This window comes from Callithrix jacchus, chromosome 1 (assembly GCF_049354715.1).
Source record: "Callithrix jacchus isolate 240 chromosome 1, calJac240_pri, whole genome shotgun sequence".
Classification (NCBI taxonomy): Eukaryota; Metazoa; Chordata; class Mammalia; order Primates; family Cebidae; genus Callithrix; species Callithrix jacchus.
Genome location: NC_133502.1, coordinates 126,506,189 through 126,529,267, shown reverse-complemented (window position 1 = coordinate 126,529,267; position 23,079 = coordinate 126,506,189). Strand labels below are relative to the sequence as shown.

General features: G+C 38.4%; 1 protein-coding gene and 1 pseudogene across 7 annotated transcripts in view; one reads left to right on the top strand and one right to left on the bottom strand.

Annotated features, from left to right (window-relative positions):
• The window catches only part of SLC24A2 (solute carrier family 24 member 2), a 281,759-nt gene that overhangs the window by 72,537 nt on the left and 186,143 nt on the right, over window positions 1-23,079 (top strand). The window lies entirely within an intron of this gene.
• Window positions 1-23,079, bottom strand: part of LOC118154870 (uncharacterized protein C11orf98 pseudogene) — a 50,938-nt pseudogene that overhangs the window by 8,164 nt on the left and 19,695 nt on the right. For 2 of the 4 annotated variants that reach the window (XR_004745145.3, XR_013534556.1), the window contains one exon: window positions 2,539-3,932. The exons of 1 other annotated variant lie outside the window; for it this stretch is intronic. The product of XR_004745145.3 is annotated as an uncharacterized protein C11orf98 pseudogene, transcript variant X1 (transcript). Of the gene's footprint in view, window positions 1-2,538; window positions 3,933-16,803; window positions 16,880-23,079 lie in introns of all 4 variants that reach the window. One more of the 4 variants, XR_013534555.1, reaches the window with a different exon arrangement.

Below are 23,079 nucleotides of genomic sequence, written 5' to 3'. Positions count from 1 at the left end.
CTCTTTATTAAGCTCCTATTCCAAACTCCCCAAGGAGAACTAGCCGGCTTTGTTGGCAGATGTCCTAGGAAGTTGACTGGGTTTTGGTGGGAGATAAGGATTTCACATATGCATTTGTCTGAAGAGTACATTCAAGCCCATCTTGCACCGTGATGCATCTTAGAGTTGGCTCTCCACAGGTTGGGAAGATCATTTCACTAAAGTTCTGGAATAGAGTTTTTGAGTGTGGTCATTACTAGTCTCATGGCTCTTTGAATGTATATTAGTGAAAATGAAATAAACATTCAGTTCCTCCAATGTACTAGCCACATTTCATTCCTAACAGTCATATGGAATCCTTATGCTAAGCGTGGAACTCTGACTGCCCTCCTTCTCTGGGGCCATTTTCTATATTGCTCTTATCCTGACCCTTCCTACACCTTTTGTGCTGAGATACCCACTGACCTCTTGGAAGGGCAGCCACTTTGGTATTGTTCAGGGTCACAGACAAGTGTCCTCCACTGGCTCCAGGCCTTTTCAGATGGCATGTGGATGACTACCAGGTTTATGCTTGATTGGCTAGCCCACTGCCCTTGTTTTTTTTAATGATGGTTCGTAGGGGATCCTGAAGTCCTTCTGGGTTGGCAACTTGCCTTTAGAGCTCTGGTTCTGAGTCTGGTTTGCATCATTTCTCCTCACTGTGTTATTTTCCACTTGCCTACACTGTCACTTCTATTTTGCTTTTCTGCCCACACAACAGAGATTTTGTTCTAAGATACGAGTATTACTCAGTGACTCTGTTTTCTAACTTTAAAAATAAGTTTAAAGAACAAAGTATATTCACAATTGCAGATACAGATTTCATATTTTTACTTAGTACATTTTATGGTATGTGCTTTGATTTTGTTTGTTGGATATGTTCTCCTAGAAATGAAATCCCAGGCATTATCCTTATATTAAGCTGGCAATGGCTCAGATTTGAAAGGACAACAATGCTAAGATGAGAATTACGCTCCTCAGGCTGGGCGCGGTGGCTCATACCTGTAATCCCAGCACTTTGGGAGGTTGAGGCAGTTGCATCACGAGGTCAGGAGTTCAAGACCAGCCTGACCAATATGGTGAAATGCTGTCTCTACTAAAAACACAAAAATTAGCTGGGTGTGGTGGTGTGAGCCTGTAGTACCAGCTACTCAGGACGCTGAGGCAGGAGAATTGCTTGAACCCGGGAGGCAGAGGTTGCAGTGAGCCAAGATCGGGCCACTGCCTCCAGCCTGGGCAAGAGAGTGAGACTCTGTCTCAAAAAAAAAAAAGGAATTAAGACTCTTTAATCAGTAGAGTTTGTTCTCACTCATATTTTTTTTTAAGCTCTTGATAGTGGATGCTTTTAAAATGTGTTTTAAATGTTTATGGTATTGGTTGTCAAATTTTGTGGCTTCAGGTTTCTTTTACACTCTTAAGCATTATGGAGGACCCCAAAGAGCTTTTGTTATGGGGGCATATCTTTCTGTATTTACTGTATTTGAAATTAAAACTGTGACAAATTTAAAGCTCAAGAAAATCCAAGCACACATAACTTCAGCCACCAGAGCAACTTCATTATCACACGCCATGTATCCTCTAGAAGAATCCACTGCATGTTTGTGAAAGCATAAAAGTGAAAAAGGCAAACGGTATCTCAGAACTGTTAGGAAAATAAGTTTTGACCTCATAGACTCCTTAAATAGAAATACAGTGACCCTCAAGAATTCCCAGACCTTACTTCAAGAACTGCTAAGCAGACAGTTATTTTGCTTCTATATAATATTTTTCTGCCACTACTGGGTTAATCTTCCCTTGGCCTGAAGTGGCCAACAGATCTCTGTGGAGAAGAAAATAGGTATTTGTTAAGTATATTCTCTGGGCCTGTTCCATCATCTCCCAACCCCCAGTTAACCACCAATCTCATTTCATGTATAGTTATCCATTTCCACTGGCTTGAGGATAGAATCACCTCTCCCTGTGTTCCTGCAACAGCCTCCTAGCTGATTTGCAGTCCTCCTGGCTTGTCTCTGTCCTTTCTCCACCTGTGGCCAGAGCAACCTGCTTAAAGCCCCAATGTGACCATATTTGACCCTGAACTTTCCCGCAGCCCTTTGGGTGAAGTAAAACTTCTTCCACATGGCCAAAAAGGCCCATTCATGGCCAGGCTCTACAGACCCCTCATATCACTTTCCTTCTTTCTACTACCCTCACCCTCTACCCCTTAGTATATGCTAAGACTCATATCTTAGCACTTTTAGTTTGTTGAACACCTGAACATTTGTGCTCTTCCTTACATTTGAGCCTGTAAATGTGTTATTTCCACTGTCTGGAGCCTCTCAGCTATTCCTGGCCAAGACCTGCTGGTCCATCGGATCTCAATGTAGACATGACTTCAACAAGGAAGACTTCTTTACCATCACTATCCCCCTGGTGGGGTTGGTACTCCTCTTATTTGCCCCTGTGATAGCTGGCCTTCTCCTTGTCACAGCACTTGTGACACTGTGGGTAATTGTGTTCTCCTTGGTTGTATCCCCTTACCTGAAAGCATCCTGAGGTAAGGAGACATGTCTGGGATCATTTGCATCCACTGCCCTTAGGGACAGATGATGGTCTCATGGTACACAGTTGTTGAATTATGAATTTATTAATCAGTGAACTTTTTTTTTCAGAGTGCTAGGGCTTTATTACAAACGAAATTGACTGCTAGAGAGGCCCTTCTCCAGTCTTTATTCTGTACCTTCTTCCCTCCCAAAGACATTTTTCCAGAGGAGGATGAGGGAGGAAATCTGGTGAGTGAAAGGGGGCACTGCTTTTGCCAAAGTCCTCTGAAACAGCCACTGAGTCCTTCTGGATCCCATTGAGAATCTTCTAGAGGAAGAGGTTTAGCTCTCATCTTCAAGGGCCTTCATTTCTACATCCTAGGGGGCTTTTGTCTTCTTTTGACCTTTGAGTTGTGGTTCACTAGTCCTGGCTGGCTTTGAGGGGGTTTCCGCTTCTGTGGCTGCCTTCTCTTTCTGGGCAAACTGGATCTGCTGGAGAAGTTTTCTGAGCTTCTTCCTCAACAGAGTAATGTTGGCACGTGCACTGGATGCCCGCTTCTTGAGGTGGTGCTGCATGATCAGCCCTTGGTCTGTCACAGCCCCGACCACCCGATGCCCCAGATGCCACTCCCAGTTCAACATCCACAGATGCTTGAACAGCTGCTGCTTCAGTTCCGTTTGGGGCCAGTTGATCTTTCCCTGAAGAGTCCCCATAGTCATGGCACAACGCCAGTTCCTGCATTCAGTCAACTTTTTAAGTATTTCCTATACAATAAAGGCTTTATGTGCATTATCTCTTTTAATCATCTCAACTTACTTCCATTGCCTAAACATCCCAGCAGCTAAAAAACAGTGAAGCTGGAATCTGAATCTTTTTCTTACCATCATATGCTGAGAACAAAGGGATCACCCAAATGGGGACAATTCACAGAAATGAATAAAGTCTAAGGTAAATTTTCGAAGGGAAAAGGCAGGCGAAGAATCATTCTGACAAAGCAGCTGGGTCCTCTTTCAACTTCTAAGTGACATTGCTGGAATATTCCCAACCAGAACTCAGAGTAAAACCACTAAAAATACTTGTTAAGGGAAACCGATCTGTTTCATCCTGAAAGTACTTTCCCAGTTGGCAGTCTTAAAAATGTCTATGCTCCTGGAGCTTTATAGCCTTACTTAAAAAAAAAAAAAAGTTTGGTTTTTAAAATAAATTCCAAGAGCTCTAGGAACATGAAGGTTACACAGACTTAGTTCATACTTAGTGGAAAATTCTTATCTTACAGGTCTTTCTCTCTTCTGACAGTTTCTTATTACATTGATTAAATCCCCATGGGTTGTTTTCTTCCAGTTCAGCCTGTTGGTTTCTGCTTACTTTTATAGAAATAACACAGTAAAACTCTGAAAACAGAAAAGAAATCAAAAATAGAGTTTTATTATTTATATTTTTAAAGAGGTATGTTCATAGTAGATGCAGATATACAAACACAGTAAAAAAACTTTAAACAATTTCCTGTAATTCTACCACTGTTGGTATTTTAATATATATTCTGCCCATCTGTCTGTCTTGCACATACACACACATACTCTCTCTATTTCTCTATTTCCCTCTCTTTCTCATGTGTGAATGTATGCATATTTTTTAAAATTTACCAATATAGTATCATGTGGAACTAATTCTTGTAAATCAGCCCATTTCATTTTATTGCAAATATCTTTCCATGTCATTAATCATGTGCCTCTGCTTTTCAAACCTTAATACATGTGCGAATCACTGGGGAACTTGGTGGAAATGCAGACTCTCAGGCCCTCCCCCAGACCTACTGCATCATAAAATGCATCTTAACAAGTTCCAAGTAAAGGTGACAATATTGGTTCACATACCACATTTTAGAAGCAAAGGTTGAAGCCTGTTTTGAAGATGGCACAGGGTCCCCAATGTTTTTGTAGTTAATTTTAAGTAACTAAGCCCCATATGGTCAAACATTGGAGTTATTTCCAATTTCTTTGCTAGGATGAAACACATTCTTAAAAATATTAGCATATATCTATCAATATTTCCTTAGGAGAAAAAGCCCTGTAGATGGTTTGCTGAATCATACATATTTTGAGGGCAATAATTTATTTTTAAGGATTACAAGATAGTGATTCATTCTACTTCATAGCACATAAGCCTATAAAATGTATCCATAGTACTTCCTGTCATATATCTGCATTTTCCCCTATCTGCAGTAAACCAAGACAGAGCTTTGATATGTTTTATTATTCTGATCGAAGTGCTGTTATCAATTGAAATGGCTTCACCTCTAACTTCAATTCATCTAATTTTATCCACCCTTCAGCACAAGAGTTTTAATATTGTTTCTTCCTGGAAGTCTTCCCTAATTGTCCAACTTACAGTGGGCTTACTTGCTAAATATTTTCATCATCATTCTTTGGGCCAGTTACTTCAAAACACACTTTTCTACTTTCTCTTGATACGACTTAAATATATGATTTTGGTCCCTCTCATCTCCTTGACTGGATTATAAGTGACAGAGGGAAGGGATCTTCACTGTGCTTTATCTAAGCCCTCTGCAACCCCTCTCACTCCAAGAAGGTCTGAGTACAACAGAGAAAGCACAGGATTTGGAATGAAAGGGCTCGTGTTTGAGGCCCAGCTCTGAGGATTAACTGAGGATTCAAGGAAGAAGTCATGTAACCTCTCTGAGGCCTAGCTTTATCATCTGTAAAATGGAAGCAATATCTGCACTGCTTACTTAATGAATCACATAACAAGGTTGTTGTGAAAATTAAGATTATAATCCATCATATCATTTCCAAAAATCTAAATAATTCAGTGAAAGTCTCAATGTAGAGCTTGTCTCTAAATTTGATATAGATAGGCCTCTCTCTCTCTCTCTCTCTCTCTCTCTCTCTCTCTCTCTCTCTCTCTCTCTCTCTCTCTCTCTTCTCATATACACATATTTACACACACAAACACAAAAGAATGTATCTCAAGCTCAGGAACTTAACCCAACAACAGTTTCTGGCAGGAACCGAGCAACATTGTTTTGTTTTCATCGTATTACATTTATTTATTTTCTTTTAAAAATTATTTTACTTTCTTAATTGGCAAATATAAATGTATATATATGTGCACAACATGAGATTTTACTATACGTATACTTCATGGAATGGCTAAATGAATGAATTTATTTATTTTCGATTTATCACAAGCAATATTGGTTTTCTAGGATTGGTAGTGATATGAAGTTCACTTTTTAAATAAACGTATTTAAATTTTAAAAGATAAGTCAATTCAAGGCAAAACACTTGTTAAATAGTAACACATAAATTAAGAAAATATGGCAAAATATGCTGATGTTATAAAAATGACTGAAGTTTGGACAACATCTATCTATAGGAAGCCACCTCCAACTGTAATGTAAAATGCAGACTTCGGATGTTATTGTAGCTATTATGTAAACTACTGGAAGATCAGTTCTGGGAGCTCCAGATTTAATAGATTCTCAATAAAAATACTCAAATATATGTTAAAATAGAGCAAAAAGTCAAGTGTTCTGTTATGTGACAAGTCATCATTGTTAAATTTTGCAGAACTATCCAAAGTATATCCAGAAGATTGTTTGCTTCTGATGAAGGTTGATAGAAATGTAGTGAGGGGCTTTATCAGCATAACTAAGTTGAGTCAACATAGTTCCAACTGGGAGAAAGTGGTGAATAGATTACTTTGCATAGACATTACTCTTCATTATCAAAAACAATAAATCTTTTAGGAGCACCAAGTGTACAGAGGATATTTTGCTGGCATTTGACTAAAACCTGCATTCATGAGAAAAACAAAAGGTGTAGTGTCCTTTGAATCATCATGATTAGCTCTATTGTATTAGAACTCAAAGCAAGTTCACACAGTTTTCCATTTAACTCTGAAATCTCTCAAAAAAAGGAGTAAGTTTTATTAATTCTGTCCTTACATGAAGAAATTAAATCGGTCAGAGAGAGATTAAGTGATTAGTCTAAGATCATGTGGTTATTTATAACCAGAATGAAAAACAAGAGATTCTGACTTTATGTACCTTGTAATTTTGTTACTGTTTTCCATCCAGGGTAGACTTCTGCTAGTCTTGGAGTATTAGATGATTTGACTCAAGTGTTCTAGATTCAGATTGTGCCAAAGTGGGATTAAATTAGATGGATTAAAATAAATAGCAGGATTAAATTAAATTTAAGTGGGATTAAGATGACGCAGGATATGATTGATTTCAGGATAGTGCAGAGGAATTTTCACCACCACATTCTCCTGTCTTGGTTCTGATTATAAAGAAAAGAGGAATTCAAGAAAGCTCCTTCAAAGAATAAGGGGCCACAGCTTGGCCTGCTTGTACCAGAAGCTTGGTCGCGTCCTTTAAAGCAGTGCTGTACTATCTTCAGACTTGCATCTTTATTTTAGCCCAGTAAGATCTGTTTCAAACTTATGCCCCCCCAGAACTGTTAAATAATAAATTCATGTTTCTTTAGGTCTCTTTAGTTTTTAGTAATTTTCTACAGCAGCTATAGGAAACTAATACAACACAGCTCAGAGTTCTTCCACCCAAAGGGCAAGGGAGCTGGAATGTTTATGTGTCAGCTCCTACCAGTCATTGGCTGAGTGCATGGTCATGTGAATTCCTTAGCACTCAACTAAAGGTGGGTAGACGCTGGCCATTAGAAATCAACCAGAACACACTACTAAGACCATGGAAAAATGGACTGGGCACTAGCGGATTCTGCTACAATATGTCTATCATCTGCCTCTTCGTTTTTAATCTGTCTTCACAATCATGGTCCCTGTAGATCATCCCCTTCCATCACTCCACCAGCACCTTCCCTAAACAGAGAGGGCCTTCAGTGGGTTCTCTTTCTCAAAAATCTTCAGCTTTCCCCTAAGCAAAGATTCTTAAACAAGGTGGACCAGACTTCAAATACTAAGTTAGGACTCAGTCCTCTGATGCTTTAATCTTAGCCCTTGAATTTTTAAGTTTGGGTGTACAGAAGGAACAGTGAGTATGCTTGGGTATCTATTTGTGTACCAAGTTCCAGGCTTGGCATACAAACCTTTGGAGTCTTGAAATGTTGATCCCTTAGGTCTGCATTCCTTAGAATAGCAGTAACACCAGGAGGAAGTGAGAAAATTGATTTGAAAATGGAGAAGGTTAATTAAAGGAAACAAAACTTCAAGACATGTGGTTGTCAATTGACACTAGAGAAGCCAAGCCTGAGAATTTCTGAGTTCTGCACATTTACAGAATGTCACAGGTATATTTAGATAAATCCAGAATCTAAGATCTAATTGCTGAAATAACTTCAGCCTACCAAAGCAAGGACGTTCTCACCCTTCCTACTCTGCCTGCCCTAATGGAAACTGCTTACGGTTTCAGAGCTTTCTGTGGAAGACTTCAAGCTCAAATGACCCCATAAAATTTGTCCACAGTCCTCACATTGATTTTCGTAAGTTCTGCTTACTTTGTGTTTGCTATTGGTCCAAACCATAAAAGGGTGGAGAAAGGAAAAAGAGTGCATGCATTTTTAACATATCAAAAAATCAAAGTAAATAATATGCTTTAAAATTAGAACAGAAGTGCTGATGCTGGAGCATTTTTTTTTAAATTCTTGTTTCAGAGTAAAGGGTGGAGTGGAGAAAGACAGGGCCTAAGAAAGGAAGAAAGCTAACATTGACTGAGTAGTTCACATTGACCTTCTAAAGAAGGCAGTAATACCTCTACCTGACAAATTAGGAGGCTAAAGTTCAAAGAGGTTCTGTCATTCTAGTGGTGTCATAAAACCAAGAGTTGGTCATTTGGGATTTGAGTGTGTACTCCGTCTTATCTATGTCTCAGGTGAGACATAACTTGCATTTATATAGTACTTTTCAAAGCATTTTTCTTACGCTGTCTTTAAACTTCATCTGTGAGGCAGACATAAATTGCCACATTTTGCAAATACAAAGCCTCAGACCTGTTTTGCCCAAAAAGACCCAGCCATGAAGCAGCGAAACAAGTCTGGGTCATGGAGCTCGGGTCTCAGGACCTCTCTTGGGCATATGTGTGTCCTAACCAAAAGGGGCTGAGTCACTGGTGTCCTGAAACCAGTCAGGAACAGACAGTAATTTCAGAGAATCATCTAGTCTGAACAAAAATTTAACTAAGACTTACTTTTATTTTTCCTAAATTATGAAATTAATGGAATCTCCTTGCAGAAAATTTGGAAAATATACAAAGGAGAAAAATGAAAATCATCTATAATACCACCGCCCAAAAATAATCACAAGTATTAATTTGATTCATTTCTTCCCAGTGCTTGTGGTACAGATATGCATGCATACTGTATTTTAGAAAAGTATTTTTAGAAAATGCATGCCATATATAGTTTAATATGCTGGTTTTCTAATTAACATTAGATGATGAATATTTTCCCAGGTCATGAAGTAATCTTAAGAAACTGCCTCATGTATCATAATATTGCATGAATGTAACCTTAATTTAATGAAACATTATTCACTTACTGTTGAACCTAATTGTTCCTGGTTATAAACTTACACATAATGCTGCATCTTTGGCATCTTAACACAAAATTTTTATTTCTAACAGCAGTGGATGATAGGACCAATTTCTCCATTTTGAGTGTTTTTAAGACTTTTGCAAGATGGATAGGTAGAAACAAATTCTTTGAATTTGCATTTTATAGATTACAGCCAAGCTGAATTTGATTCCCCATGTTTCCTTTGCCAGGTGTTCTGGTCCCCATGCAGTCCCACATTTGTTAATATGCTAACACAGTACTCAGAGACCCAGCAGTAGGTGTCAAGATGATTAGGTGTTACAATAGTTCCCAGAACCCCTGAGTCTGGGAGCTGCCGGCACTAGAGCATAAGCCCCTCTGGGCAGGAACTCCATCTTATTCATCTTCGTAGTCCCCATTCCTGGTTCTAAACCAGACACCTGTCAAGTTCTCAATACATTTGTTGAAAATATTACAGTAGACCATATATTCTGATTTTGGCCTTTCAACTTGCTCTGTGACTTTTGACAAGTTTGGTCACCTCTCTGTGCCTCCTTGTCTTCCACTATAAATGAATGGACATGTGATGTGCCATACTTTGTGAGCAGAGTGCTAGAGCAGTGGTACAATTTTAACATAAAAGGCCTCTATGGGTGGGTCTAGGTCACCTAGGCAGGATTCCTTTCCTTCTCCAACACAGACAGTGAATTCTATGTGTATTTGAGATTCCGGTTTGTGGTCCCTTCCCATCTTTCATATTGATGTACTATAACTGAAGCAAATTTCTTTTGTTCCTCTTTAGGAGTGAACAAATAGATGGCTAAAGTCATTAATGATGAAAGGATGAGTAAATATTAGCACTGAAGGAAATTTTAGAAATCTAATTTTAGAGGTCTTCTTGGTTACCATTTTATTTTTGTAGGCACAGGTATACAGATTAAATATCCCTTACCCAAAATGCTTGGAACCAGAAGTGTTTTGGATTTCAGATTTTTTTGGATTTTGAAATATTTGCATTTATATAATAATATATCTTGGGGATTGTACCCCAAGCTAAAAATCAAGTTTATTTATGTTTCATATACAGATAGCCTGAAGGTAATTTTATATAATCTTTTTGTTAATTTTTTGCATAAAACAAAGTTTTGAGAGCAATTTCACTGAGAACTGTCACATGAGATCAGGTGTGGAATTTTTCACATACGACACCATGTCCATGCTGAAAAAGTTTTGGGTCTTGAAGCATTTCAGATTTTGGATTTTCAGATTAGGGATGTTCAAACTATATCAGCATCTTCACCTTAGAATCACTTGCTAGAATAAACTCATATCATTTAAACAAGACACATTTCAATAACTAGCCATGGAAATTTCATTTGATAAAATGTGATAAAAATGTTTCCACATTAAAACATTTTTGTTCACTTTTGTTTTCTTTTGTTATTGGCCATGATCTTAATATATATTTATATATATTAGAAGTATAGAGTTTTCACTTTTAGAGGGAACACACCTTGTAGGTAGGAAGGATTAGATTAGAAACTTTTTTCAGGTGAATTTTGCCACCATATCAAAAAATGTAAAGTAAAATTTCAGTTTCCAAAACTAATTTGAATGAGTACTTAATGATGTCAGTGAAAAATGGAAAGTATAAATTGTGTCTTCTTTGAGGATCTTTTTCTTTAAAAGATGAACATGATTATTTTAACCTGCTAAATGTGAATTTTTTAATGTTTCACTACTGGGTATAATATAATATTTCTAAAATGACAAAATAATAATTTTAGCTAAGCCAGTGTAAGGAAATTAAAATACTTACTTATAGAACTCAATCAGAACTTTTCCTGTATCACTTACTTATGCAATTAAAAAAGACAGATACTTTTTATGCTTTTCCCAATTCCTAAATGAGTTCTCTGGTTAGAACAAATTCGTGCTAAAGAAAAAGATGTTTTTCTCTTCAACTTTTAAGTTCTGGGGTACATGTGCAGGATGTGCAGATTTGTTATATAGGTAAGCATGTGCCATGGTGGTTTGCTGCACAGATCAACATGTCACCCAGGTATTAAGGCCAGCATACGTTAGCTATTCTTCCTGATGCTGTCCCTCCCCCACACCCCAGGCAAGCCCCAGTGTGTGTTACTTCCCACCATGTGTCCATGTGTCCATGTGTTCTTAGAAAAAGATATTTTGTAAATAATTTCAGAAGTTGTTATTTCAATTTCAAAAGCCATGATAAAATCACTTGTGTAGGTACTTAATATATTGATAAGATCTTAAAACATTGACTAACGTGTTGTTTTTTTAATTTCCTAGAATTATTATTATGGATCATAACTGGTAATATTTCAAATATAATCGGTTATACTTTTTAGCAATTAAAAATTTACCCCAATGCTTAGTATTAAGAACACTTAAAAAAAAATAGCTCGACATGGCATATGATGTATTGGGATCTCTTACAAAATTTTCAAACCAGGTACATGACACAGGTACCTTATATACCTGGTTATTAAAAAAGAAAAACTCGATTCTAAAATAATGCTACTAAGGTTAAATTTAAATTATATATTTGATATTAAATGACAGATAATTTTTAAGAAAGCCTATATATTTTAATTTTATATTTCAAAGCATGTAATAAGCTTTACTACACTTCAGATTCTCTAAAAACTACTATGCTGGTGGAATTAAATTTCTACTTCATGAATGAGACATTACTTTTTACTGGATGTGATATTTTCTTTTATCTTTCTGATGATGTTAAAAATAGGTTTTTTTAATATAATTTAAAACATACAAAAGATACAAAAGACTAATATAGCAAACACCAGTAGACCCACAATGCAGCTTAGGAAATAAAATATCACATATTCTAAGTTCTCTGTATACCTATCCCAGTTACTTTCCTTCCTGCCAGCCTCCCAGAGGAGACCTCCATCTTGACTCTGCCACCAGACTCAATAGCTAAAATGTAGTGCCTTACAGAATTGGTAGATAATTATAAATCCTTAAAGCAGTGGTCCCCAACCTTTTTGGCACCAGGACTGGTTTCAAATTGTGGAAGACAGTTTTTCCACAAACAGAGGTTGGGGTTTGGGGGTATGGAGAGGATGGTTTTGTGATAAAACTGTTCCACCTCAGATCGTCAGGCATTAGATTCTCATAAGGAACACACAACCTAGATCTGTCACATGCACAGTTCACAATAGAGTTCCTGCTCCTGTGAGAATCTAATGCCACCACTGTTCTGACAGGAGGCAAAACACAGGCAGTAATGTTTACTCGCCGGTCGCCCACCTCCGGCTGTGCAGCCTGGTTTCTAACAGGCCACAGACTGGTACTGGTCCACAGCCCAGGGGTTGGGGACCCCTGCCTTAAAGGAGATATAGTAAAGTTGTTGCATGTATTTATTCAAAGACTATTAACTTTGTATAGTGTCTTAAAGAATGTGGTGTCCTATAAGTTGCTTTTCTTAAGTCAACATTATATTTATGAACTATATCTGTATTGAAATACTTAGCTCCAAGTCATTCATTTCAAGTGATTTTTGTCATTCAACTCAACTATATGAATAGTCTATTATTAATCTATGCATTCTCCTTTTGGTGAATGATTTTTTTCTAGTTTTCATTTGTTTGTTTGTTTTTTGCTACTAACAAGGAATGCTGCTATGAATAATCTGTACATGTCTCCTAGGGACATGTACAAGACTTTCTCTGAGATAAATCCCCTACAAGCAGAATTGCTGGGTTTCAGGTGGGTTTAACTTCATGTTTGCTAGATATTGCCAAATTGCATTTCCAGACTGGGTTGTATCAATTAGTTTTTCTTTTTCAATTTTTTAATGGTTTGTGTTTCTCCAGTTCTTTTTTTTTCTTAAGTTGCTTGGTGGGTGTTTGTGTGTTTTCATCTCTGACTTTCTTTGTGAGGGCTTTCCTCAAGTGTCTGGTGAAGGGGCCGGGCGCGGTGGCTCAAGCCTGTAATCCCAGCACTTTGGGAGGCTGAGGCGGGTGGATCACGAGGTCAAGAGATCGAGACCATCCTGGTCAACATGGTGAAACCCCGTCTCTACTAAAAATACAAAAAATTAGTTGCGCATGGTGGCACGTGCCTGTAATCCCAGCTACTCAGGAGGCTGAGGCAGGAGAATTGCCTGAACCCAGGAGGCGGAGGTTGTGGTGAGCCGAGATCACGCCATTGTACTGCAGCCTGGGTAACAAGAGAGGAACTCCGTCTCAAAAAAAAAAAAAAAAAAAGTGTCTAGTGAAAGGCAAGCCAATCATATTTAAGGGTAAAGCCCAAAAGAGCCTTTGGAAGTCCTGTGTGAGTGACGGGGACATGGGACAGGTATGAACTGTGGGCTTCAGTCTAATACAGGGTTTCTTAAGTGGCACTGCTGACATTTGGGACTGGATAATTCATTGTTGTGAGGGCTGTTTCGTTGTTCTGTGCATTGCAGGATGTTTAATAGCTTCCCTAGCCTCTACTCACCAGATGCCAGTATCACCATGCCCTCCAGTCATGGAAATCAAAAATGTCTCTAAATATCCATCCCCTAGGGAAGCCCACCCGCACCCCATTCCAGTTAGAACTGCTGCTCTAGGATAAATAGATGTCTGGCCGACTTTTTGATTTGCCTCAAAGTTAAATCTCCAGTGACCTTTTCTCTGAAGTCATTTACTTCCTCCAGGCAGGCTTCCCCAGCCCCCGTCCTTGCTGGAGGAAAAAGGAAAAACAGGGAAATAAACTTGATGGCAGGGCTAGTACAGGCTTTTGCTCAGTTCCTCCATTTTCACTATGTATGCCCTGGTTGCCCTTGGCTGCGTTTGTTATCTGTGAGTCCAGGCCTCCTAGTTTAAATTCTGCAGATGCTCAGCCTCCTGCCTCTGTAGGGTGGTCTGACTTGCCTGAATGTGTTGGGAAATAAGGATTTATACTTTTATTACCTCTAACAAGGAATGCTGCTATGAATAATCTGTGCATGTCTCCTAGTGACATGTGCAAGACTTTGTAACTAATATTGTCATGATTATCCTTTTATCTTTGTGCATATCTGAACTCTTTATGATAAATTTCTAAAAGTGATATTTTAAAATATGTACAATTTGACATGCCTTTCTCAGTATATGAATTTTAACCCTTGATACATACTATGAGTATTCATCTAATCACAGTCCTTTTTTCTTTTGGGCACCATTCACATTTAGAAAGTCTTTCACCTGTTAGTTTCCCTGTAGCCTTTTCTTTATCAGAGAATAAAAGTAAAGTAAATTATAAGTCCCCAATGGAATATGAGAAAAAAAATTTTTTTTTCCTCTCCTCTGATTAACAAATTGTTTAGAAAAGATATTAGAGAGAAAATCTTCCACTGGTGAGAGAACAGTTACATAAATGTAATCTTTAAAAACCTTGATTTAGCACCTTCCTTGTAGAAAATATCTCTTAAAGAAACATTTAAACTGAGTGAGAAGTGATTGAGCCAATTGCTAAGATAATATTCTATATGCCTTTACCCTATCTGTTGAGATTTCATTATTTATTATTTTCCTGTGCAAATAGGTAATCATTTACCTAATCTTTTAAAAACATGTTGCTTAGAATGAACAATGTAAGATTTGGGATTTTAGTTTTAGAGAATCCTAGTTAATCATGTTTTAATTGGCAGTTGTTTTAGTTGAACCAATTAAGTTTGTCTTAATGGTGAGAATTTGAAAATTCTAATTTGAAGAGGAGTTAACATACATTTTCATCTTCTAAGTAAGTTTCTATTGACTATTTTTCCTCCCCAACCTACCTATTTTTTAGCTATTTATCTTGTGTGTGGGAAACAACCAAAAACTTAATTTAGTGGCTGGGCGTGGTGGCTCATGCCTGTAATCCCAGCACTTTGGGAGACTGAGGCGGGTGGATCATGAGGTCAGGAGTTCGAGACCAGCCTGGCCAAGGTGGTGAAGCCCCTTCTCTACTAAAAATACCAGGGGTGGTGGCAGGCACCTGTAATCCCAGCTACTTGGGAGGCTGAAGCAGGAGAATCACTTGAACCCAGGACGGGGAGACTGCAGTGAGTCAAGAGTGCACCATTGCACTCCATCCTGGTCAACAAGAGCAAAACTCTGTCTCAAAAAAAAAAATTAATTTAATTCTAGCTAATGAACCAAGACAGGCAGAAAGAAAAACAAGGAAGAAAGAAATAGAAGAAGTTTTTTTTTAAGAGTGCCTTGGAAATCATCTTTATAAAAATCAAACTCAACTTTTCCCAACACTGTCTTCTGTACGTGAGAAGCATCTTAAAAACAAAACTGACCTTTTAGGAGGGACCAGGGAGATGACTTTAGTGCTTATCAGTCTTGCTGATGTCCTGTTCTTATTTTTGTCCTCTAAATGTATTTGATTGGCGAAAACATCATTTTTAAGTCTCTTTAAACTGAAGCTATATAAAGAGTAAGAGTTTAGGTATATAAAGGCAATGCTTTCATCTAGTGATTTCTTGTCCTTGGTTTTAAACAGGGCCATCAACAACTGAAAAATCATTACTTCCTGTGGCAAAATTAAAATAAAAAATTAATAAACTAATAAACAATCATCGTGCACCTACCATGGACCAAATCCTTTGCCAACAGGCTGTATTCATACATAGACGGATGAATGAATAGAGACCTGGTTGCGAAGGTAGACAAACCAACACTTTCATGGATATTACCTCATTTTATGCTCACAAGTGCCCTATCAGTCAATGATGTCCCCATTTTATAAACAGAAACATAACCTTTTAGAAGTTATATGGTTAAGTGACTTGCCAGAGGTCAAATGGCTAGCAAGTGTGTCTTTTATGGATCTGAAACTGATGGATAAAGCTTGAAAAATGAGAGGATTTGCTAATTATAAACTCTGGTCATTGATCAACATTCATTCATCTAACAAATTTTTATCAAGCACCTTCTATGTACTGGGCATTTTGCCAGGTGCTGGAAGACTACATGAATAATATAAAGTCCCTACCCTCATAGAGCTTACATTTTAGTGGAGGAAAGAGGCAATAAACACAGCGAATAAGAAAGTGACACATAGTAACAAGTGCTTGAAAGAACAATAAAGCAGGCTGAGTGGATAAAGAGTGATTATTAGAAGGATGAGAAACTATTACTCCACCTGAAGTCACAAAATAGATAAAGCGTCTTTTCCTTGCAGTTCAAAGAGAAAGCCATGTTTTATGTTTTACTGCTGGCGTATTTTATCCACAAGGAAGCTAAAACATGAAATTTAAAGAATTTTTTAAAACTTTAATAAGGTGACTTCAATTTTGTCTTATGGTATCATAGTCCATCTTCAAACAATATCTAAATTACAGTCTAATATTTTCTAGCATGAATCAAAAGAAAATCTAGTGAGGCCATTATTAGTGTCTGTAAAATTCAAATGGAGAAAAGGATGTAGAAATCTGTCTTTGAAAGTCTATTCCCAGAGTTCAAGTGGCAACTGTTTTGTGACTTGACAAGATAGTTCATGGCTTTTAAAGAGAGATGCCTTGTTCTGCCTAATGTGGTTTCCTGCTAAGCCCTGAGAGAATTGTTTAAATTATACTTCTAGTTATGCATACATCATTGCCATTCATCTGTGACATAAGTATAGCATTTGGTATCTACTGCTTTTACAGATGGGTTAATGCCCTGAACTCCTTGGTTGTTCTTTACCCCTTTCTGAAGACAGGAAGTAACAATAATGTACTCACCTCTTGTTAAAAGCTCCATATTTGACTGTTTTACTCCTTTTTATAATTCCAGTGTTTGTTTGCAAACAATCTTCCTCTGTAGTGTAAAGACAAGACATTGGAGTGGCCTGAGCAGAGGGGTGGAGTAGAGCTTTCAGGAAAGCAGCTGATACCCCTGGACAATATCAGCATCTCAGGGAGAGCAACTTTTATCCTCGCCCTCGTTCTTGACTTGAAGTCCAGTCCTTGTTGTATATACTAGCATTGCCCAATGAGTGAAATTCAGTACTGTGGCGTTTAAAAAGATTTTAGGTGGTACAACAAACATTTTTAATGATTATATGCTTATTTTCACATACACTAGAAAAGTGTATAACTGGTTATATACTTTTAACCAGAGAAATAAACCCATTTCTCAAAAGGTGTTGCTTAAAAGCAGCAAGGAAGTATTTAAGTGAAAGAAAAGTGAGTTCACTTAAAGTAGGTTAGTAAGAGCAGAGATAGAACCCAGCTGTGGCAGAACTGTGGTGGTAGTGCATGGATGACTGAGGGTGAATGAACACAACCGTCACTGTGGTCTTCAGTCACCTTGAGCCCTGCTTTTCCAAAGACTGATTCCCTGCTCTCCCTGCTCTTCCAAAGACTTTGGTTCTTTTCTTCCTTTTCTGATACTCTATTCTGCTGCCCAGGGGAGATTTCACAGCTTGGCCCTGTCCTGTTGGAGCCCCACTAGTGTGAGTCTCAGGGGGGTGGCATATGGCTACACTGAGCATTGCTCAATCCTTGGAGACCCCTGTCTATTGAACTTCCTTTTTTGGTTGGGATAGATAAAGGCTCTTCCAAAGTTTCCCTTACATGCAGATGCATCCTACATTTGTGAGGGCTCCTCTCATCCTTTCTTGGTTACACCTTCAAAGAAGAATGTTTTAGTGTTGCCAGTGGACTAAAGTTGAACAGAATATCTTGTGCTGGGCTTCTGGGGTCTAAAATTATCTTGGGCAGCTTCAAAGGTTTTCATTATTTAAATTGTCACATGACCCTATTGCTTGAATGGGACACTGTTTCTTTTGCCAGTACACATTCACACACACACACACACACACACACACACTCTCTCTCTCTCATTCTACACCTCCCTTAGTGGTGGCTGTACTCCAGCTGATCCACTTTTCCATTCCATCAAAATCCACTGTGTACTGTGCATATTCATCATTTAGCATCAGGTGTAATCTAGTGGTTCATAGAGGAAAAGGATTTGGAACCAGACTAAATATATAAAAGTCTACAGAATCACTTGTGTTTGTTTATGCAAAAAAAGCGGGGGGGGGGACCACAGTAGTTTATGAAACTGAATTGTCCAGTAGCTTCAGAATGGTTAGATCCAAGGAGACCTCAAGCAGTTTCATTTAGCCTTTGCCTCTTTCTGTGTATCTCTTGCATTCAACTTTGCTTTTCTGTCACTTGGTTTTATTCTCAGGCAGGCTCCTTGTACAGTAAACAAGAAAACCACCAGTAGCTCTTAGCTTATATCTCATCAGCTTAACATCCCCAGAGGAAAGACAACTCCTGTTTTCCAGTGCTTCCTCAATCTCAGCATTTGACCAGTTCGAGTCAAGTGCCCAGCCTCTTACCAGTCCCTGCAAGCCCTACGGCCTGGAGGTGAGGCATACTTACTGAATGGACCTGAGTCATTCATCCTCATGAAGCTGAGGGGCTGAGGGTGGAATCTATCTCCTACTAAATTAAGTGGACTCGTAGTAGAAGAAAGGGTGTATTAGTCAGAGTTCTCCTGATAAATAGAACCAATAGGAGAAGTCTGCGTGTGTGTATGTGTGTGCCTGTGTGTGTGTGTGTCTCTGTGTGTGTATGTGTGTATGTGTAAAGCTACAAAGAGAGAGACAGATGTACTATAAGGTATTAGGTTATTGCTCACACAATTAAGGAGTCTGAGAAATCCCATGATCTGGCATCTACAAGCTGTAGACCCAGAAAAGCTGGTGTCTTTCTGAAAACTCCAAAGTCCTAAGAATTGGAGCACTGAGAGAAGTAAATCAAGGTCCCAGCTCTGTTCTCTGCCTTCCTATTCTGTTCAGGTCCTCAGTGGGTTGGATGATGCATACCCACATTGGAGAGAGCTTTCTGCTTTACTCAACCATCCAATTCATATGCTACTCTCTTACAGAAACACCCTCACAGACACACCCAGAAGTAATGTTTAACCAGCTGTCTGGGCATCCCTTGGCCCAGTCAAGTTGATACATAAAATTTACCCAAACAGAGGGAGCCTCTAAGATACTTGAGATGCTATTTTAAAAAGAGGAGGGGTAGATGCTGGGGAGAAGAAAATAGCAGATCCAGGTGAGGGCCTTACACATTGGACATGGACAGAAGTGGAAGCCATTGTTTATTATGAAGATCAAATTAGGTGTGCCACACAGGGCCTGTGGCATTTATTCCCTGCAAACTGTAAGAAACATGACATCATATATCACACTCCCCTACTCTGTAGGAAAATGAATATTCTGAGCATTAGTCAGACATGTTGAAAGAAGTGCCCAGTAATTCCTTAATATACAAAATGCTTTCAGCAGCTCCCTTACTAATGAGAATATCAAATCAGAGGCGCTGTATCAATCTTATTGAAACTACATTGAGTAAACTAAGAATATGACCTTTTGAGAAAAGCTCAAAACAATAGAATTATAGAATAAGTGGCTGATTTATTTGCTCTTTTTCTCCTCTTTCAGGAGTCCTAATGTAAGTAATACACTTCGTGGAGAAGGGCACTGGCTGAGGGTCCAGGAAAGCTATGCCATTTACAGCTTACACCATTTCATTTACTTCAGTCAGTCTCAATTATCTCCTCTGTAAAATGGCAGTGATGATATTTGTCATATTGAAAATGTGATAAAATAATAAAACAACAGGAAAATAGCTGGGATGAAAGCAATACTTAATATGCTAGTTTTCTCTCAGTAAAGGGACTTTCAAGATAAATTTAGTGCTTTAATATATATTAATTTGTTTTATAGAATTTAAAATTTTATGTTTGGGTAAAATTTGGACTGAGGTAATGTATATTATGTACTCAGTGGTAGCAAAACAATTTGAACTTAACACTATGAGACTGTATTTATTCAAATAACAGATTAAAAGAATTTAAATTCTGGCATCTCTGAGCATGACATCCAGGGACATGCAAAATAAGAGGCAGTCCTCCAGCTTAGGGAAAGATATGTATGTTGGGGCCAGATAAGAAACTCATATCAGTAAAATGACTTTTAAAATTTCTGAAAATGCACTCCTAGCACATTTCCTAAATGAAAACCATCCACCAGGAACACATTCTGCTTTGTGTTCTTAAAATAAAGATAAAAACAAACTCATTCTAAGGAAATTTTCTTTCTAATCAACTTAACTGGGATGCAGCTTTTTTCTTTTCTTTTTCTTCATGTGTTTATTTGTTTTTCTTACATGCAACTCTGTTAAAAAAGTAAACTTTCCTACAGCTTTTCCATAGACCCCAGTGACTACTTGGAATCACTTTTAGGTTTTGTGTTCAAATGAAGATTAACAAATGTATAGTAAGCCTACCAGATGATACCCAGCATCCTGTCCGCAACATTTTCATGTTTTCTCATTTTACTTTGCCACAATACCATGAGGGAGATGTTATTGTTTCATTTCGCAATGAAAGAAACAGGCACCGGAGAAGTTAAATGACGCGCCTAGAGCCACATAGTCAGTAATTCATAAAGCCAGGATTATCAAGCCCTGGTTTCTAAAGCCAGGGCTCTTTTCACAGGGTATTAGTAACATATTCTAAACGAAAATATTTTATTTTGCCCATTTAATCACACCTTACTTCATCAAGATTTCTACAGGCTGAGCAAATTTATCTGCAGGTTATTTTTAGAAATCATTTCACCCATCACTGAAAGCAGCCTTCACAGAGCTTTTGAAAGCATATAAAAATATTGCCTGGCAGTTTAATGAAATCATAAAAGAAGAGAGATAAATTATTGGAAACCACAGAGTCTTTATGCATGAACAGTAGAAGACACACATGGGGCAGAGTGATGACTCCCCACTATACTGCCTTGCCTGAATTAACATTTAAGTTACACAAGCACTTTTGTTATTGCCTAGATTCTAAGGGGTCACTGCACCTGACTGGAGCATTTGTCACTCAAATTACAGGGTCCAAAACTAATCCTAATGATGTGGGGTGCTAAGCAAGATAGCTGAAAATAGTAACTAGTAGGAATGTGAGTTGGACTTAAGAAGGAAAGCAGGCCGGGCGCGGTGGCTCAAGCCTGTAATCCCAGCACTTTGGGAGGCCGAGGCGGGTGGATCACGAGGTCAAGAGATCGAGACCATCCTGGTCAACATGGTGAAACCCCGTCTCTACCAAAAATACAAAAAATTAGCTGGGCACGGTGGTGCGTGCCTGTAATTCCAGCTACTCGGGAGGCTGAGGCAGGAGAATTGCCTGAACCCAGGAGGCGGAGGTTGCGGTGAGCCGAGATCGCGCCATTGCACTCCAGCCTGGGTAACAAGAGCGAAACTCCGTCTCAAAAAAAAAAAAAAAAGAAGGAAAGCAAAGGTCAGAGCCAGAGTGCAAGTACCAAGGTCAAGTGTAAAATGCCGAACAGGAAAATATTCCTATGATCTCGAACTTGGAAGCTCAGGAAGAAGTTGAGAAACATGGCATGGAACACATTGGTACAATTGTTTCAGAATGAAGAATGTGAACGGTGTGAGGAGGTCAGGAAGCATTTTCTGTCACAGCTAGGGCCTGATATGTGGGACCACCCAAATGGGCTAAAGGAATTTATTCATTTGTTTGCTCCCTAATTGATTCCACCTTCGGGTCTATCACATGAAGTTCTAAGAGTTTTATAATGGTTCATAAACTTTAAGTAACTTGAGGACTATGCACACAGGGGTGAGGAACGTGCCATTTTACATATGGCATGCCCAAACCACAGTGAATTTGTTCTGTCTTGTTTTGTTTCTTTAATTTGTATTTTAGGTTCAGGGGTACATGTGCAGATTTGTTAGATACATAAATTGCGTGTCACAGGGGTTTGGTGTACAGATTATGTTGTCACCCTGGTAATAAGCAAAGTACCCAATAGGTAGTTTTTTGATCCTCACCTCCTCACCCTCCTCTCATTCTCCACACTCAAGGACGCCCCAGTGTCTATTGTTCCCATCTTTGTGTCCACGTGTACTCAATGTTTAGCTTGCACTTATAAGTGAGAACATGCAGTATTTTGGTTTTCTGTTCCTGTGTTCACATAGGATTATGGTCTCCAGCTTCATCTATGTTGCTGCAAAGGACATGATCTCATTCTTTTTATGGCTGCATAGTATTCCATGGTGCATATGTATCACATTTTCTTCAGCCAGTCTACTTTTGAAGGGTATTTAGGTTTATTCCAGGTGGTTGCTGTTGTGAATAATGTTGCAATAAACATATACATGTGTATTAGTTCATTCTCACGCTGCTAATAAAAATATACCCAAGGCTGGGTAATTTATAAAGAAAAGAGGTTTGATTGACTCACAGTTCAGCATGGCTGGAGAGGCTTCAGGAAACTTATAATCATGGTGGAAGGGGAAACAAACATGTCCTTCCTCACATGACAGCAGGAGGGAGAAGTGCTGAGCAAAGGGGGAAAAGCCCCTTATAAAATCATTAGATCTTGGAAGACTTCACTTAATGTCATGAGAACAGCATAAGGATAACTGCCCCCATGATTAAATTACCCCACAGGGGCTGCCTCAAGATGTGGGGATTATGGAAACCAGAATTCAAGATGAGATTTGGGTGGGGACACAGGCAAACCATGTCAATGTGCATGTGTCTTTATGGTATAATGATATATATTCCTTTGGGTATATAGCTAATAATAGGATTGTTGAGTCAAATGTTACTTCCATTTTAAGTTCTTTCAGAAATCACTTCACTGATTTCCACAATGGCTGAACTAATTTACATTTCCACCTACAGTGTCTAATCATTCCCTTCTCTCTGCAACCTTACCAACATGTTATTTTTTTGACTTTTCATATTGGCCTTTCTAACTGGCTTCATATGGCCTCTCACTGTGGTTTTGATTTGCATGTCTCTAATGATTAATGATGTTGAACCCTTTTTCATATGCTTCTTGGCCATATGTATGGCTTCTTTGGAAAAGTGTCTATTCATGTCCTTAGACCTTTGTTGAATGCTTAGTTTGTGAGTATTTTTTCCCATTATTTAGGTTGTTTGTTTACTGTGTTGATAGC